The sequence below is a fragment of the Narcine bancroftii genome, chromosome 1, assembly GCF_036971445.1.
Source record: "Narcine bancroftii isolate sNarBan1 chromosome 1, sNarBan1.hap1, whole genome shotgun sequence".
Taxonomy (NCBI): Eukaryota; Metazoa; Chordata; class Chondrichthyes; order Torpediniformes; family Narcinidae; genus Narcine; species Narcine bancroftii.
In genome coordinates this window covers 99,182,706-99,199,963 of record NC_091469.1, presented here as the reverse complement: position 1 = coordinate 99,199,963, position 17,258 = coordinate 99,182,706, and the positions used below count along the sequence as shown (strand labels likewise).

General features: G+C 40.4%; 1 long non-coding RNA gene across 1 annotated transcript; it reads right to left on the bottom strand.

Annotated features, from left to right (window-relative positions):
• Window positions 1-233: 233 nt before the first annotated feature.
• Window positions 234-9,270, bottom strand: LOC138740962 (uncharacterized). The gene is made up of 3 exons (XR_011343243.1): window positions 9,164-9,270; window positions 5,643-5,718; window positions 234-336 (listed from the first exon to the last, which is right to left on the bottom strand). It is a non-coding gene; the product is annotated as an uncharacterized lncRNA (long non-coding RNA).
• Between the last annotated feature and the right edge of the window lie 7,988 nt (window positions 9,271-17,258).

Genomic DNA, 17,258 nt, shown 5'->3' with positions numbered 1-17,258 from the left:
GTTTCTGCCCCCTCAGCTCTATGCTGAATCAAGAATTTGTCCATTTATTTATTTGAATGGTTCAGCTGACTTCACTCTGTTAGGTGGCAGCTTATTCAACCAAACCTTCATTCCATTGCACCCCATAGGGCAGAGTTCTCGTTCATTCACAGTGCTAAATGGCAGCCTAGTTAACTGCTTCCTCATTCAGTGTGTTAACTGAGATTTATTCAATTGAGCTTACATTTGCTGTATTTGGTGCCAGACTATTAAATCCAGACATTCATTTTGCTAGGTGACAGTCTGCTTGATGGAGTCTCATTCCCTGAACTGGGTAATCATCTGTTTAATTGAGACCTGTTCATTAAAAGAAAATAAATCTTGCGTGTATATTGCACCTTCACAACCTTAGTACATCTCAAGTTGATTTACTGCTAACAAAGTACATTTTTTGAGCAATTATTTAATGTGAATTCAGTGTTGTTGGCAAACTGTGCATTATAGTCATTCTGTGTCCTTGGGAAGGTAGGAATGATCTTGAACCAATGTAATCTGTCTGGTGAAGATACTAATGAAGAGAGGTTCAGCCTAAACAATTACAACTTGGGGTAGTGTACAACTTTAAGGGCAATTTTTAAGTATAAGTTTTGTACCTTTAAATACAATTATAGGAGTAAAATCCCTATGTTCTGGAATTCAAGCACCAGCAGCCTCAAGTAATTGGCAGAAAAAAAGAGCAGAAGATAAATAGGTAAAAAATACAGAAGTTTAAAATAGGTGCCCTGTAACGTGACTGAATGCACTCAGAGACGTGAGGAATACAAAGACATTTTTAATAGCTTTAAATCAATGGCTAGTAGACTCAATAGTCCTCAGGTGAATCTGAGGTAAGGCGGGAAAACCAGGGTTTATATTGGGGTAGGTGAGGAAGGAGCCAGGGGAGGAGCCAGCCATCTGAACAATAAATAGACAGTGAATTCCAGTTCACTGCGTTCAACTCTTCCTTCATTACTGAGCCCATGGGTGAAAAACAGAGACCATTCATTAAAAAAATGAGTACTTTACAAATATTTACAAGTTAAGTCTATTGGGGGTCTGCTAATTTGGGTCAAGCACCACAGTACTGGAGGACTTTGGGGTTCCCGAACTTCCTGGACCCCCTGCGGTACAGGGTCAATGGGTCTCGAGAGCTCTGGCTCAGGTCATGGGGTGGAGTGGTCCACTTCCCGAGTAGTGTCTTCCGGGACCTTGAGTGAGATACTTGATAGTTCCTGGCACACTTGAAGCATTGGATCCTCAGTTTTGGCAAACGCCAGGTCTTTGATTGAGACAGTGTCCTCTCTGCTGTCAGGGTATGCCATATAGACATACATTGGGTTGGCATGTGGCAGGTGCACCTTCTCGATCAGGGGTCTGTCTTGCTCCTCCTCAGGTTCTTTCTCAGCACGACTGGCCCCGGTGCCATCAGCCAAGTCGGGAGAGTAGTCCCAGATGTGGATTTCCTCTGGAATGTAATCATAAGCTCATGAGGAGTTTTGTTGGTTTCCGTGCAGAGGAGTGACCTTATGGAGTGGAGCACCATGGGTAGGACTTCTTGCCAGCATAAATCTGGAAGGCCTTTGGACCAGAGAGCCAATTTCACAGCCTTCCATGCAGATGCGTTCTCTTTTTCAACTTGTCCATTCCCCCGGGGATTGTAGCTAATGTTCTGCTTGAGGAAATGTCCTTACAAGCAGGTGCTGGCGTAACTCTTTGCTCATAAATGATGAGCCCTGGTCATTATGGATATAGCTGGGACACCCGAACAGGGTGAAAATAGAGTGCAAGGTCCTGATGACCATGGTGGTGGTGATGTCTGGGCAGGGGATGGCGAACGAAAAACGTGAATACTCATTAATGATGTTGAGCAAGTACATGTTTCTGATGGTGGAAGGGAGGGGACCCTTGAAATTGACTCGGAGTCATTCAAAGGGGCAGAATGCCTTTATCAGGTGTGCTTTGTCAGGATGGTAGAAGTGAGACTTGCACTCAGCGCAGACCTGGCAGGACCTGGTCATTTCCCTGATGTCCTCAATGGAATAGTGCAGGTTGCATGCCTTGACAAAATGAGCCATGCGGGTGATGCCTGGGTGGCAAAGCTCATCGTGCAGTGACCGCAACTGGCCGATGTGTGGAGAGGACTGCTTCCACTTGACAGGGCATCTGGAGGTTCATTGAGACTACCTGGCCTGTATGCTATGCATTAATTGTAGGTGGAGAGTTCGATCCTCCACCTAGTGATATTTTGCCCCTTTTTGCATTATTAAACATAAATGCCACCGATCGCTGGTCGGTGAGCAGTGTAAATTTTCTGCTGGCCAGGTAATGCCTCCAGTGCCTGATGGCCTCTACAATGGCTAGAGCCTCTTTCTCCACAGATGGGTTCTGAAGCTCATGGCCTTGTAGGGTGCGGGATAAAAAAGCAACCAGCCTGCCCGCCTGATTAAGGGTAGTGGCCAGAGCTACATTAGAGACATCGCTTTCCACATGGAAGGGTGCATTCTTGTCCACCGCATACATGGTGGTCTTTACGATGTAGCTCCGAACATAGTTGACAGTTGGCTGGGCTTTGGCTGACAATGGGAAAGAGGTGGACTTCAAGAGGATTGGACCTTATCTGCATAGTGAGGGACGCTCTGGGCATAGTAGGAGAAGAAGTTTTAATGGTCTTCGGGATTTGGAGGTCTAGCAGGGGGCGCATTCGATCGGGGTTAGGGCCAATGACGCCATTTTCCACCACATAGCCCAGAATCGCCAGACGTTTCATCTGGAACACCAACTTACTGGAGTTGTATGTGAGGTTCAGGGCCTTGGCAGTTTGGATAAACCTCCGGAGGTTGGCATTTGGTATTCCAGAGAGTGTCCACAAATGGTGACATTGTCGAGATAAGGGAAGGTGGCCTTCAACCTGTACTCATCGACCATTTTGTCCATCTGTCTCTGGAAGACCGAGATCCCATTGGTGATACCAAAAGGAACCCTCCAGAACTGATAGAGCCATCAAATTCTGTGTAGGGACGGTCCTAGGAATGGATCGGTAACTGATGGTATGTAGCTTTCAGGTCGATGGTTGAATAGACCCGGCTCTGCGCAATTTCATTTACCATGTCTGAAATTTGAGGGAGGGGGGTTCACGTCCAGGAGTGTTAAACGATTAATTGTTTGGCTATAATCAATCACTTGCTTGGACTTTTTTTCCCCTTACACGACTACCATCTGGGCTCTCCATGGGCTGTTGCTGGTTCAATTATGTTTTCTTTGAGTAGCCGCTGTGTCTTGGCTCTGATAAATTCCTGATCCCCGCTCTGTATTGCCTAGTCTTTGTAGCTATTGGTTGCAATCGGGAGTCAGGTTCAGAAACAGTGGGTGGGGGGGGGAGGGGGTAAATCAATATTTAGGGTGGAGAGACTGCATGTGGAGTCCGGCTATGGGACCTTCTGTTCCGTATCATGATTGGAGGGAATGGGCCAGAGTAATCCATAGTCACGCTTTTAAGGTGACACAGGAAATCCAGGCCCAGCAATACAAGAACACACAAATCCCTTAGTACATGCAATCAGAACTTACAAAATTCCCCTACTTTTACAATTAGATGTACGATACAATACCCCTGGACTGTCGCAGAGTGTGAGTGTGAAGCTAGGAAAATACGATAGACCATTGGGTACACTCTTAAGTTGTACCGCAGAACCATCGCAGAGTTTATAAACCTCTCCGTAGAGCCAGTGTCTACCACGCAATCAGTCAAATGTCCGTTTAACCTCACCTCCATCGTTAAGTTATTCAGTTGGTGAGGTATTGTTGATCCAGGACGACTGATGCCAGTGCTCCGGAAAACAATGTCGCTCCCCGTGCTGATGTTGACTCTCTCCATTTGGCACGCGGGCAGACAAGATGGCGTCAACCACAAGGTGCGGCAAGATGGCTGCCCTCCATCTTGACCTGATGAAGGACTAAGTGGAGCCAACCTCAAGGTGTGGCAAGATAGCTGCTGTGGCTTCCTGTGATGCTTCAATTCCGGTGGTGGGTCCCATCACGAGGCGTAGCAAGACACTGGTGGTGAACAGCACGGAGAGGCAGAGGCCAGTCCTTTGGGTCTCGGGCTCGGGTCGAGCGATGATTCGAGGGTTGCACACACAGTCATCCTCTTTGGGTTCCCTGTAGCCCAGCAGACCTTCACCCAGTGCCCTCGGTTACTGTATCCTGCATACACACGGAGTCCTTCACGGGTCATTAAGCATGGAGGTGCTGTGCCTGTCCACAGAAGTAGCATCCTCAGTTGCACGTGGCTGCAGTGGTCAGCGCTGGGGCTGTGGGGTCACAGACACCCCAATGACCTGATCCTCTGAAAAGGCACTGCTTTCGCCTGTGAGGTCATCAGCTCACAGTTGTGCCCACTCAACTACTTTCACCAGCTCCAGGGTGCTGGCCAAGTCTTTCTTCCCCAACTCCAGCAGTCGCTGCCTCATGTACCTTGACATCACTCCTGCCACAAGGGTTTCCCGGATTTGTTCCTCCTCTCTCACCCAGGCTGTGGTCGGGTCGTAGTGGCTTTTTCTGGTCAAGGCCCACAGTTCAAGAACATAGTCATCCAGAGACTCACCTGGACGCTGCCGATATTGAGTCAGTGCCTCACCAGCACATCATTCTGGGACCTCATGTAACGGGCCTTCAAGCCTTCTATAGCCGACGTATGTAGCACAGTCTCTGATGACAGCATACCCTTTGGGGCTGACTGAAGAGAGAAGTGCCGATCTCCAGAGACTATCAGAGTTGAAGATGATTTGTGTGGTTGTCAGGTAGGACTGGAAGCATCAGCCAGTAGGCAAATTCCTCCGGGGCTTCAGGGGACAGAGGGTCAACCTGGAGCATGCCTGGCTTCAACAAAGCTTCCATCCTGCTTGTGATAGTACAGATTCTATCACCAATGTGTATATGTACAGATGGTAGTGTAGGATGACTGTGATTGGCTGAGAGTGTAGCCAGGTCTTAAAGAATTGCTCCTAGCCAGACCAGGTCATTCTGGACTGGTCGACCTACTTGTGATATGCTCCAGTCTTTTAGTTAATAAAAGCCTTGGTTTGGATCAACAAGTCTTTGGTTCTTTCGATGCGCTCTACTGCTTCAGTTAAGCTATTAAAATTGTAACACAACTGAATGCTCTCAGAGACAAATGAGGAGTATAAACACATTTTAATAGCTTACAATCAATAGCCAATAGACACAATAGTTCACAGGTGAATCTGAGGTAAGGTGGTAAAACCAGGGTTTATATTGGGGTAGATGAGGGTGGAGCCAGCAATACATAGACAGTGAATTCTAGTTCACTGTACACCTCTCACGGTTAGTTTGCCATTCACACAATACACAATCTCAAACAACCAGCAAATACACTTACCTGGCATTTAACAATTCCCATAGCCGCCAGATATTGGAGGTTTTACTGTAGTTAAACCTGGATGTTCTGTGAGTAGTGAATACCAGTGAGGAAGACAGGTGAATTTGGAATTTTGTCAAAAACATTTAAACCAGAGAAAAAGTTCTACAGTACAAAAGTCCTGTGGAGAAATAAGGAAATCTTCGTGAAGGACACTGAAAAACAGGAGCAGACTTTCTATACTTACGGCAACACAATGTTCAATGTTTGATTTCGTCATGTGAAGGAATGACCGCTCCTCCACCTCCAGTGGACATCAGTTCCTATGGATAATCAGGTCGATATTTATCTAACAACCATCTTCACTAAGTTTGATCTCCTGATCATTACCACATTTACTGGTTGTGGGGCACAAATTAAATGCTCACTTTACCAAATCACAGCAATAATTATACTTCAAAAATATTTTCTTGAGTGTGTTGCCTTGGGACATCCTGAAGTTGCAAGGTGCTAAACTGGAAGACTCTGTGATTGTAGTGCAATACCTAAAAGTGCTGGAGAAACTCATCAGGACACGCAACATCTAGAGGAAGCAAAGGGTAACCAATATTTCAGGCCTGAACACTTTGTCATGGTTTAAGGGCCGTAACAAAGGGGTCAGGCCCAAAATATTGGTTACCCTTTGTGCCTATATATAATATATAAATAAAAAATATATAAATAGTTAAAATAAAATAAATAAATAAATAGATAGATAGAAGGAATATATATATATATATATATATATATATATATTTGGCTGTGTTAGAACGTTATAGTTCGTCTGGACACGTCCCTTGCTGACTGTGCCTGTGGCTCCTCCCACAGACCCCTGAATAAAGGTGACTGTGCCACAGCTCCCTTCTCAGTCCAGGACAGTCGACCAGCATGGATATGCCTCCAGTTGTTATTAAAAGCCTATCAGTTTCTATATAAATTCTAGTCTTTTGAAGTAATTGATGGTGAATTACCCTTTACTTCCAATAGATGCTGCGTGACCTGCTGAGTTGTGCTAGCACTTTTCTGTATTGCAATGATGTTACAAGTGTTGCTGTATGAATGGAAATCAGCCTTTCTTTCTTTATAGACTTATGGCTGTCTTTTTCTTCAATCTTCTTCCTCGTTTAAGAGTCAAAGAGTAAGACATCATGAAAACGGGCCCTTCACCCCAACTTTTCCATGTTGTCCCAAGTTCTGACAAAGTTGCTTCCATTTGGCCCACATCCTTCTAGAAACGCAATGCTGGACAAATTCAGCAGATCAAACAATGTTCTTTATATAGCATAGATAAAGATACATAATCAAAATTTCAGGCTTGAGCTTTCATCATGGTATGGAGAAATGTCAGCAGGGGTTGGAACAAAAAGGTGAGGGGAAGGGGTGATGGGAGGAGCATGGTCCCAAAGACAGGAAGTAATAGGTGGAGAAGGGAGGGGGACACAGCAGCAAGCAGAGGGAGGAAGAGTGGCTAGATGAATAGAGAGGAAAGGGAAAGTAGACAGGGGGAAGGGAAGGGAAGGAGAAAGGAGAGTAGGTTAGCAGAAACCGGAGAAGTCGAGGTTAGTGCCATTTGGCTGGAGGGTGCCCAGATGGAAAATCAGATGTACAAGATTCAAGATCCAAAATTCAATTTATTATCATGTAAATAAAAACAGTGACACATTACACAAAAAGACAGATTCACCATCAGCACAAATTACCTAAAGCGCCTCTTACAGGAAAGTTCACCTGCAGCACCTCTGCAGCCTCCGTAGTCACACAGAGTCCAGTCCAAATCAATGGCAACCTGAGCTTTAGGTCCAAACCTCCAATATGATCAGAAACCTCTCAGCACCCTTGGCACCCTTTCGCATCCCAGTTCCAATACCTGGTACCCCTTCAGCAAATTTTGAGCCAGTCTCCAGCAGTCTGCAGCCTGGTGCAAGTCCCTTGACTGCCATCTCCAGCAGCCCACAGCCTCTGTGGATTCCTCGCTTCAAGCCACCATGCCTGCTGCATGTGTGGGTGTTTCAGCTACAGAGAACCTCACTGGTCCACCGCCGTGGTCACTGACCCATAAGGTTCTCCATTCAGCTTCTCCTCATACAGTGGGTGGTCTCCCCACTTTCTCGAGCCATGCACCAGCCCTCTGCTTCTCTGGAGTTTGCAGCCCCTTGTGGCTGCTGCTGATCATAGGCACCGCCATCATGGTTGTGGACCCCGCACTCGCAGAATTTTAAATAAAACTAGCATTGGCTCCTTTAACATTTAAAGCCTGTATGGAGCTGTCGTTAGTCAGACTGGGCGGTTGAGAGGAGCGCTGCGTCTCCTCTCCCTGGTCTCTGCGGATCTGCACCAGTGGCAGTGCTGCCATTTAAGCAGCTCTGTCTGCATCACCATTTTTTCTCCAACTTACAGGTGGTCTTGGTGGGAAAGGACATGTGAGTATAGGAGTGGAATGCAGAATTGAAATGGTTGGCTTTTGTGGCCTTCGCTACATTGGAGAGACTGGGTGTAGACAGGGAGATTGCTTTGCTGAGCACATTCACTCCATCTGCATCAGTGACAGGGACCTTCCAGTGGCCAAACATTTCAGTTCTGCCACCCACTCCCATACTCACGTGTCTGTGCATGACCTTATGTACTCTCCCACCAAGACCACCTGTAAATTTGAGGAACATCACCTAATTTTTCCATCTGGGCAATATCTAGCCAAATGGCATTAACATCTACTTCAACCAGTTTCTGATAACCTACTCTCCTTTCTGCCTCCCTTCACTTCCCCCATCTCCTTTCTCTCAGCTCTCCACCCCCCTTCCCTCTATTAACATAGCCATCCCTCCTTCTCCTGCTTGCTGCTGTGCCCTCCCTCCCTTCTCCACCTTCCTGCCTATGGGACCATGCTTCTTCCCCCCACCCCTCCCCCTTACCTTTTAGTTCAGGTGCCTGCCGACATTTTTCCATATCTTGATGAAGGGCTCAAGCCCAAAACGTTGGTTATGTACCTTTATTTTTATATATAAAGTACACTGTTTGACCTGCTGAGTTTCTCTAACATTGTGTTTTAACTTCAACCATGTTGTCTGTAGACTTTACAAATTTCTAAATGTTTCCTGTCCATGTACCTGCCTAAATGTTTTTTCAACATCATAATTGTACCTGCCTCTACCATTGCCTCTGGCAGTTAATTCCACATACCTACCACCATTTGAGTGAAAAACATGTCCCTCAAGTCTCTTTAAAAATGTCTCCCTCTCACATTAAACTCTCTAGTTATGGACTCCTTTGCTCTGGGGTCAATCAGCTTATCTATGCCTATTATAGTAAAATCCCCGTCATCCAGAATTCAAGCAACCAGCAAAAAAATTGCAGGGAATAAATAGATAAAAAAATACAGACATTTAAAATTAGCACCTGCTCACGGTTAGTTCGTCAATCTTGCATCTCGCAGTGTCAGGCAAATGGAAAATTAGCAACAGACAGCAAAAGCCCTAAATCTTTCATTTCACCAAAAGAAATGTATGTTTCACATTTCGTGTCCGGCTATACTAGGGATCATGGTGGAGAATGGAGTCATTGGACCTGACCCTTCTGGAGCTCTCACTCCCCCATATCCTCAACGCCCTGAAAAAGTGCCTGGGGTTCTTTTCATACTGTGCACAATGGGTCCCTAATTATGCAGACAAAGCCCCCTCCTGGTAAAAAACTACCTTTCCCCCATTGGCAGAAGCCCAAGCAGCCTTCACTCACATTAAAGGCAACATTGGCAAGGTGGCGATGCACGCCGTAGACGAATCCATCACATTTCCGGTGGAGAGCGATGAGTCTGGAGGGCGTGGCAAGATGGCGTAGAAGGAAGACATGTATTCCACTTTTTCCCAGCTGGATTACTAAATACCCGGTTTTAAAAAAGCATAAAAGTGATTAAAAATAATATTTACAGTTGTTTAAATAACAGTGATTTACGATGGCATCTAATGTGAAGCCGTGTATGCGGGCGGCATGACCGACAAGGAGACCCGTGAATCCGTGACTTTGCTGGGTGGCCCGGGGGCGCGCAGTGTAGCATCGGAGGATGCTCCTGTGCATCCAGCAGCTTTGCCTGGCTTGTGTGGGGCATCCCGGGTCCGAGAATTGCTAGATAAAGAATGGGCTGCGGGGGAGCCCGAATGCCGGCGTCCCAAAGAGGTTGGGGTGCCGGCGTCGGGTGTCCAGATCTGCAGCCGCTCAGCTTATGGATCCATGATGACTGAAGAAGAAGAGGAACTTACCTTATTGGAATTTGTCCAGGAGGAGGAGCCTGTAGTTAAAGGAGGCAGACCTCAAAAAGTGGAGGTGGTATCTGGAATGGATTCAGTGTTCACTGTTTTGGAAGGGATTGCTTGTCAAATGCACAATATGTCAAAACAAATATCAACACAGGTGAATCAAGGATTTATGGAGATGAAAATAAAAATGAATACCCTGTGTGATGAAATGTCAACTATGAAACAGGAAATGACTGTAGTTAAGAGTGATATTAATAGATGTATAAAATCAGTTGATACTGTGCAAGATAATTTTAAGAAAATTGAAACAGCCTTTTCTGAGTGTCAAAATCAGGTGGAACGTAATAGAGAAAAAATGGAAGGTTCTTTTGTAGATTGGGGGATTAAAATAAGAGATTTATTGATTCGTTGGAAAATCAAAGCCGAAGGAATAATGTGAAAATAGTTGGTGTTTCAGAGGACATTGAAGTTTCCGATCCTATAAAAAATTTTAAGCATTGGATCCCAGAGGTGCTGGGTAAAGAGTTTTTTCCTGAAGGCTTGGAATTGGATCGGGCTCATAGAGCTCTGAGAAGAAAACCACTTCCAGGACAAACACCGAGAGCAGTCTTGGTTCATTGTTTAAAATACCAAGATAGAGAAATGATTCTACGTATGGCAGTACAGAAAGCATAGGAGAATCTGTCTCCATTAATGGTTCAAAATAACAGTGTTTTTTTATGCCGATTTGAGCCAAAAGGTTATTAGAAGATGATGAGAATTTAATACAGCCAAGATTGTTTTGTGGCGAAAACGTTATAAATTTGCTTTTCGTTATCCTGCAATTTTGAAGGTTTTTTATGGAAATTTTCAATCTCAATTTTTTGAGAATGATCACGATGGTTTGGTTTTTGCTAATTCTTTGCCGAAACTGAGAAGAAATGAAGAAATGGGCGTTCTGCTCCGTTGTCTCCTAAGTGGAGGGTAAATGGAAATGGAAATGAACATGGGTATGGAAAGAATGGAAAGTATGGAAAGAATGGAAAAAACGAAGAGTTGACACAAAGTCTTCTTGATGTTGATGATCCGGAGCAGTCGTTGGGTTTGGAATCATTGGGCTGAATATATGGACTATAATTTATTGTGTTTAATTAAATAATTAATATGTATCTTGCTGGGGGGATGGGTGGAAGACACTGAAAACTTTGACAGTCATCTGCCGCTAGTGGGTTTACCACACCTTGATTTTTAGGGTATTACTACTTTCGGGTGGTTTTTGTTTTGTGTTTTTCTGGGTTTTTTTAGGGTTTTTTTTTGAAGAATTATAGAGGGAAGCGTTATTTTATTGTGTGAATATATTAGTACTTAAATATATGTCTAAATTGAATTTTGCAACTTTTAATGTTCAGGGATTAAATAATCCAATTAAGAGAAAGAGAATATTAGCTTATATTAAAAAAATGAAAATTGATATTGCTTTTTTACAAGAAACACATTTGACTGAAGAAAAAAACATTTGAAATTGAAAAGAGATTGGGTTGGTCATATTTTTTCTTCTTTTAATTCTAAGGTAAGTGCTTTTGATTCACAAAAATTTACCATTTGAATTGGAATCTTCAGAGGCGTATGTTGCCAGAGTATTAAGAGTGAACTGTAAAATTTTTGCTGAATCTTGGACTTTGCTGAATCTTTATGCCTCTAATATAGATGATCAGCAGTTTATTTCAGAAGCTTTTTTACTGTGAAAATGAAAATGTCTTAGTTGGTGGTGATTTTAATTGTGTTCTGGACCCTTTATTGAACAGAAATCCAAAAAGTATAAGGAAATCAAAGATGACAACACAAATTAATGCATTAATGAAAGATTTAAATTTGGTGGATATTTGGAGTAAAGTTAATCCTACAGAGAAAGATTTCTCTTTTTATTCTTCACGACATGATTCATTTTCGAGAATTGAATTATTTTTGGTATCTGCACATTTACAAGGTAGAGTATTATGAGCTGAATATAAAAGTAGAGTTATATCAGATCATTCATTATTTTTTTTTCTTGTGAAAGTTTGGAGGTAGTACGTCCGTTGTTTAGATGGAGGTTTAATGCAATGTTATTGAAAAAAAGTTTGTTACTTTTGTTAAAGAGCATATCTCTTTATTTTTGACTGAGAATGTTAATTCTGTGGATAGTCATTTTGTAATATGGGAGGCTTTAAAAGCTTATTTGAGGGGGCAGATTATTGGTTATTCTACAAAAGTTAAGAAACAATATATGGCAGAAAGTTTATAGTTAGAAGATAAGATTGCTGAGTTAGAGAAAGATTTTCAGAAAGGTGTAACAGAAGATAAAAAAAAGTTGCATTAGCGAAGTTGAAATTACGTTATAATAGTTTACAAACTTATCAGTTTGAGCGCTTAATTAATCCATCTAAACAACGTTATTATGAGTTGGGGAAAGAGCTCATAAGGTATTTGCTTGGCAATTGAAAGCTGAACAGACATCTCGGACTATTAATGCTGTTAAGAAGAATTCAAAAGTTACTTACAAACCTCAGGAAATTAATGACCAGTTTTATTCATTTTATTTGAAATAATATACCTCTGAGGGGAAACAGGATAATGGTTCTATTGACTCTTATTTTTCTAAATTAAAGTATATTAGATGGAAATGATGTTCAAGAATTGGAATCTCCATTTACAGATTATGAAATTAAGGAAGCTATTCAGGTGATGCCTAATGGAAAGTCCCCAGGGGATGATGAATTCCCTTTGGAATTTTATAAACTTTTTTTATGATGATTTTTCTAATGTATTTGGAGAAGTGTTGAATCAAGTTACTGAAGATCAGAATTTACCAGAATCATGTTCAAGTGCTTTAATAACTGTCATTCCAAAAGAAAAAGATAGAGTTCCATTAAAAGTGTTTTCATATAGACCTATTTCTTTATTAAATGTAGATTATAAAATTATAGTGAAAATATTAGCTAATAGACTTGCTAAATATTTACCCAGATTGGTACATGTTGATCAAACAGGTTTTATTAAGAATGGAAATTCATCAGACAATATATTTTGATTAATTACTTTGGTCAACACATATCAAAAGCAACCTAACCATCCTATGGTGGTTGCATTAGATGCAGAAAAAAGCTTTTGATAGGGTTGAGTGGGATTTTTTATTCAAAGTGTTAGAGAAATTTAAATTTGGCCCTTTTTTATTGGTTGGGTTAAGGCTTTATATATGAACCCGATTGCTAGAGTGGTGACAAATGGACAGATTTCTTCATCATTTAAATTGACTCATTCAACTCGACAGGGCTGCCCATTGTCGCCAGCCATATTTGCATTGGTTATTGAACCATTAGCTTAGGCTATTAGACAAAATGAAGAAATTAGAGGGATGAGGGTTAAGAATGAAGAATATAAAATTAACTTATTTGCGAATGGTGTGTTGGTATACTTGATGGAGCCGGAACGGTCGTTGAAACAATTGCAAGAGTATTTATTGAAATTTGGAGAATTATCAGGATATAAAGTTAATTTGGATAAAAGTGAAATATTACCAGTTGGAGTGGGAGATTATTCTGAATTTAAAACTATTACAAAATTAAGGTGGACAAATAAAATTAAATATTTAGGTGTGTTTATGGATACTAATTATCAATCATTATATCAGTTAAATTATGTACCTATATTAAGATGGATTAAAGCAGATTTGATTAAGTGGAAAAATCTTCCATTAACTTTGATTGGTCAGGTTAATTGTATTAAAATGAATATTTTTCCTCAAATTCAATATTTATTTGTCAATATCTTGTTTACTTTCTAAGGGCTTTTTTCAAGATTTGAATAAAGCAGTGCGAGAGTTTTTATGGAAAGGTAAATTAGCTTGAATGGCATTGCATAGACTTACATGGAAGTATGCATTGGGTGGACTACAATTACCACATTTCAAAACTATTATGAAGCGGCCCAGTTGAAGTTTGTTAGTAGATTGATGGATTTAGATCAGCCTCCTAGCTGGGCTAAAGTGGAGATAGCGTGTTCTTAATAGGGTTGAAATACATGAATTTATATTTTGTTGGAACTTGAATTTGTTACAGCAATCTGATATGCCGATATTGAAACATTTGTTAAAGATTTGGATTAAAAGAAACAGGGTGTTAGGGTTGAAAGATAAATTATCAATTTTAACTCCATTGTATAATAATCATCTTATTCTTTTTTCAATGTTTAATAATCATTTAAAGATTTGGGATTCTAAAGGTATAAAAACATTACAAGATTGTTTTGTAGAGGGGGAATTTCTTTCTTTTAATCAAATGAGAGAAAGATTTGTTATACCTGTAAATTCTTTGTTTGCATATTATCAACTTAGAGCTTTGATAAAAGAACTTAGAGCTTTGATAAAAGATAATTATGGTAGAGAGATAATTTTACCTACTTTATCGAGATTTGAATCTTTGATTTCCTCTATACCAAAAAAGGATTATATTTCAGTTATGTATAATTTGTTACAAGATAGTATGGATAAGTCAAATTGGGAGAAATCTAAACTTAAATGGGAGAGTGATTTAGTATTTATTATTTCCTGATGATGATTGGGCGAATATGTGTCAGGACAATGTAATTAAATTGACTAAGTTAAGATATGGAATGGTTAATTATAATTTTTTACATCAATTATATTTGACCCCGGAAAAGCTAAAAAAAATATGGGTTTAGTAATTCGGATTTTTGTATTAGATGTGGCTCATGTATTGGAACTTTTCTACATGCCATTTGGACTTGTGTTAAAGTTCAATCATTTTGGCAAGGAATTAAAGTAGTTTTGAAAAAATTATATAATCTTATATTACCGTTAGATCCAGCGATTTTTTTGTTGGGAAATTTGTATTCATTAAGGGGAATGGGATAGGACAAAATTCAATTTTCTTTTGTATGTTTGGTGTTATCAGTAGCGCGTAAATGTGTTGCTAGTACTTGGAAAGATGATATTGAGATTAATATATCACGTTGGCATAATGAATGAAGGTATGTGTTGTCATGGAAAAAATTACTTATAATTTACATGATAATTATTCTTCTTTTGTTAGTAAGTGGTCTCCATATTTGAAATATATGCATTTAGATATACTTTGAAATGTTATTAATATTTATAATATTTTCTTTTTATATATATAATCTATATATTTTTTTGCTCCCCTTAAGGGAGTTGGCTGAAGGGGTGGGAGGGTGGGGTGGGTGTTAATGTAAAAATCTTTTTTTTTAAACATTTTTATATTGTATGTTTTGTTTTTTTCAATCTTATAAATAAAGTTTGAAAAAAAAGGAGAGCGATAAATCTGACTTTGCCCTGGCTGCCCCACTGAACCAGGCAGGCAGGCCGGTGAAACTTTTCTCACATACCCTCCAGGGCCCCAAACTCTAGCACTCAACCATTTAGAAAGAGGCACAGGCCAAAGTGGAAGCGACTGGAGGCATTATGTAGCTGGCAAACCATTCACCCTGCTGACTAACCAATATGCAGTCGCATTTACCTTTAACAACAAACAGCAGGGAAATATTGAGAATGACAAGATCCTCAGGTGGAGAATTGAACAGTCCACCTACAACTACGAGATCTTGTACTGGCCCAGGAATCTCAACGAGCCTCTCGATGCCCTGTCCTGGGGTACCTGCGCCAACGTACAGTCAGATCACCTCCAAGCCCTTCACAACTACCTCTGCCACCCTGGAGTCACCAGGTTCTTTGTGAGAGCCTGCAACCTCCCATATTCGGTTGAGGACACCAGGGAGCTGACTAGCAGCTGCCCAGTCTGCTTGGAGTGCGTCGAACTTCTACCGGCTAGAGAAAGCTCACTTGATCAAGGCCACCCACCCCTTCCAATGTCTAAGTATGGACTTCAAGGGCATCCTCCCCTCCATGAACCTGAATGTGTATTTTCTCAACATTGTTTTTTTTTCACACTGTGAACCATATCAACCAAAATACATGCAAACATTTCCCTCTTAAATAGACACAGTGGCATTTTCTCCCCTTTTCCCCCCTACCTTCCCTACCTTTCCTCCCCCCTTCCCACCCCTCTCCAAAACCAATAAACATTCAACAGATACAATACAATTAAACAATGTCATCACACAGTGAAAATAAACAAGAAAAATGTGTCATCTACTTTTACACACTGGGTCAAGTCATTTTGTCTTCTTATCATTTTAGGGGGTGGAGGTCTGAGGCAAGCCTTCTGTTATGTTCCATGTACGGTTCCCAAATTTGTTCAAATAATGTGACTTTATTTTTTAAATTACATGTTATTTTTTTCCAATGGAAAACATTTATTAATTTCCATGTACCATTGCTGTATTCTCAGGCTCTCTTCTGATTTCCAAATTGACATTATACATTTTTTTGCTGCAGCTAAGGCTATCATAATAAATCTTTTTTGCGCTTCACCCAGTTTGAGGCCTAATTCTTTACTTCTTATATTACTTAGAAGAAAGATCTCTGGATTTTTTGGTATGTTTTTTTTTGTGATTTTATTTAATACCTGATTTAGATCTTTCCAAAACTTTTTTCCACATTCTCACATGCCCAAATTGCATACACTGTTGTTCCTGTTTCCTTCTTACAGCGAAAACATCTATCTGATAAAGTTGGATCCCATTTTTTAAAACTTTTGGGGCATGATATATAACCTGTGTAACCAATTATACTGTATCATGCATAACCTTGTGTTTATTATATTCTTCATAGTTCCAGAATATAACTTTTCCCATGTTTCATTTTTTATCTTTATGTTTAATCTTTTTTCCCACTTTTGTTTTGGTTTATAGCTTATTTCATCATTTTCCTTCTCTTTCAGCTTGATGTACATGTTCATTATAAATCTTTTAATTATCATTGTGTCTGTAATCACATATTCAAAGCTGCTTCCTTCTGGTAATCTCAGTCTGTTTCCCAATTTATCCATAACGTAGGCTTTCAGTTGATGGTATGCAAACATTGTACCATGAGTTATTCCATATTTGTACTTCAATTGTTCAAATGTTAATAAATTATTTCCCAAAAAACAATTTTCTATTCTTTTAATTCCTTTTCTCTCCCATTCTCTAAAGGAAAGGTTATCTATTCTAAAAGGCATTAGCTGATTTTGCATCAATAATAATTTTGGTATTTGGTAATTCATTTTTTTCCTTTCTAAGTGAATCTTCTTCCATATATTGAGTAAATGATGCAATACTGGTGAGCTTTTATATTGTACCAGCTTTTCATCCCACTTATAAAGTATATGTTCCGGTACCTTCTCACCTATTTTATCTAGCTCTATCTTAGTCCAATCTGGTTTTTCCCTTGATTGATAAAAATCTGATAAATACCTTAGTTGTGGTGCTCTATAATAATTTTTAAAGTTTGGTAACTGCAAACCACCTTGGTTGTACCTCTCTGTTATTTTATCTAACGCTATCCTCGGTTTCCCCCCTTTCCATAAAAATTTCCTTATTATTCTCTTGAGTTTATTAAAGAATTTCTCTGTTAAGGGAATTGGTAACGATTGAAATAAGTATTGTATCCTTGGGAAGACATTCATTTTAATGCAATTTAC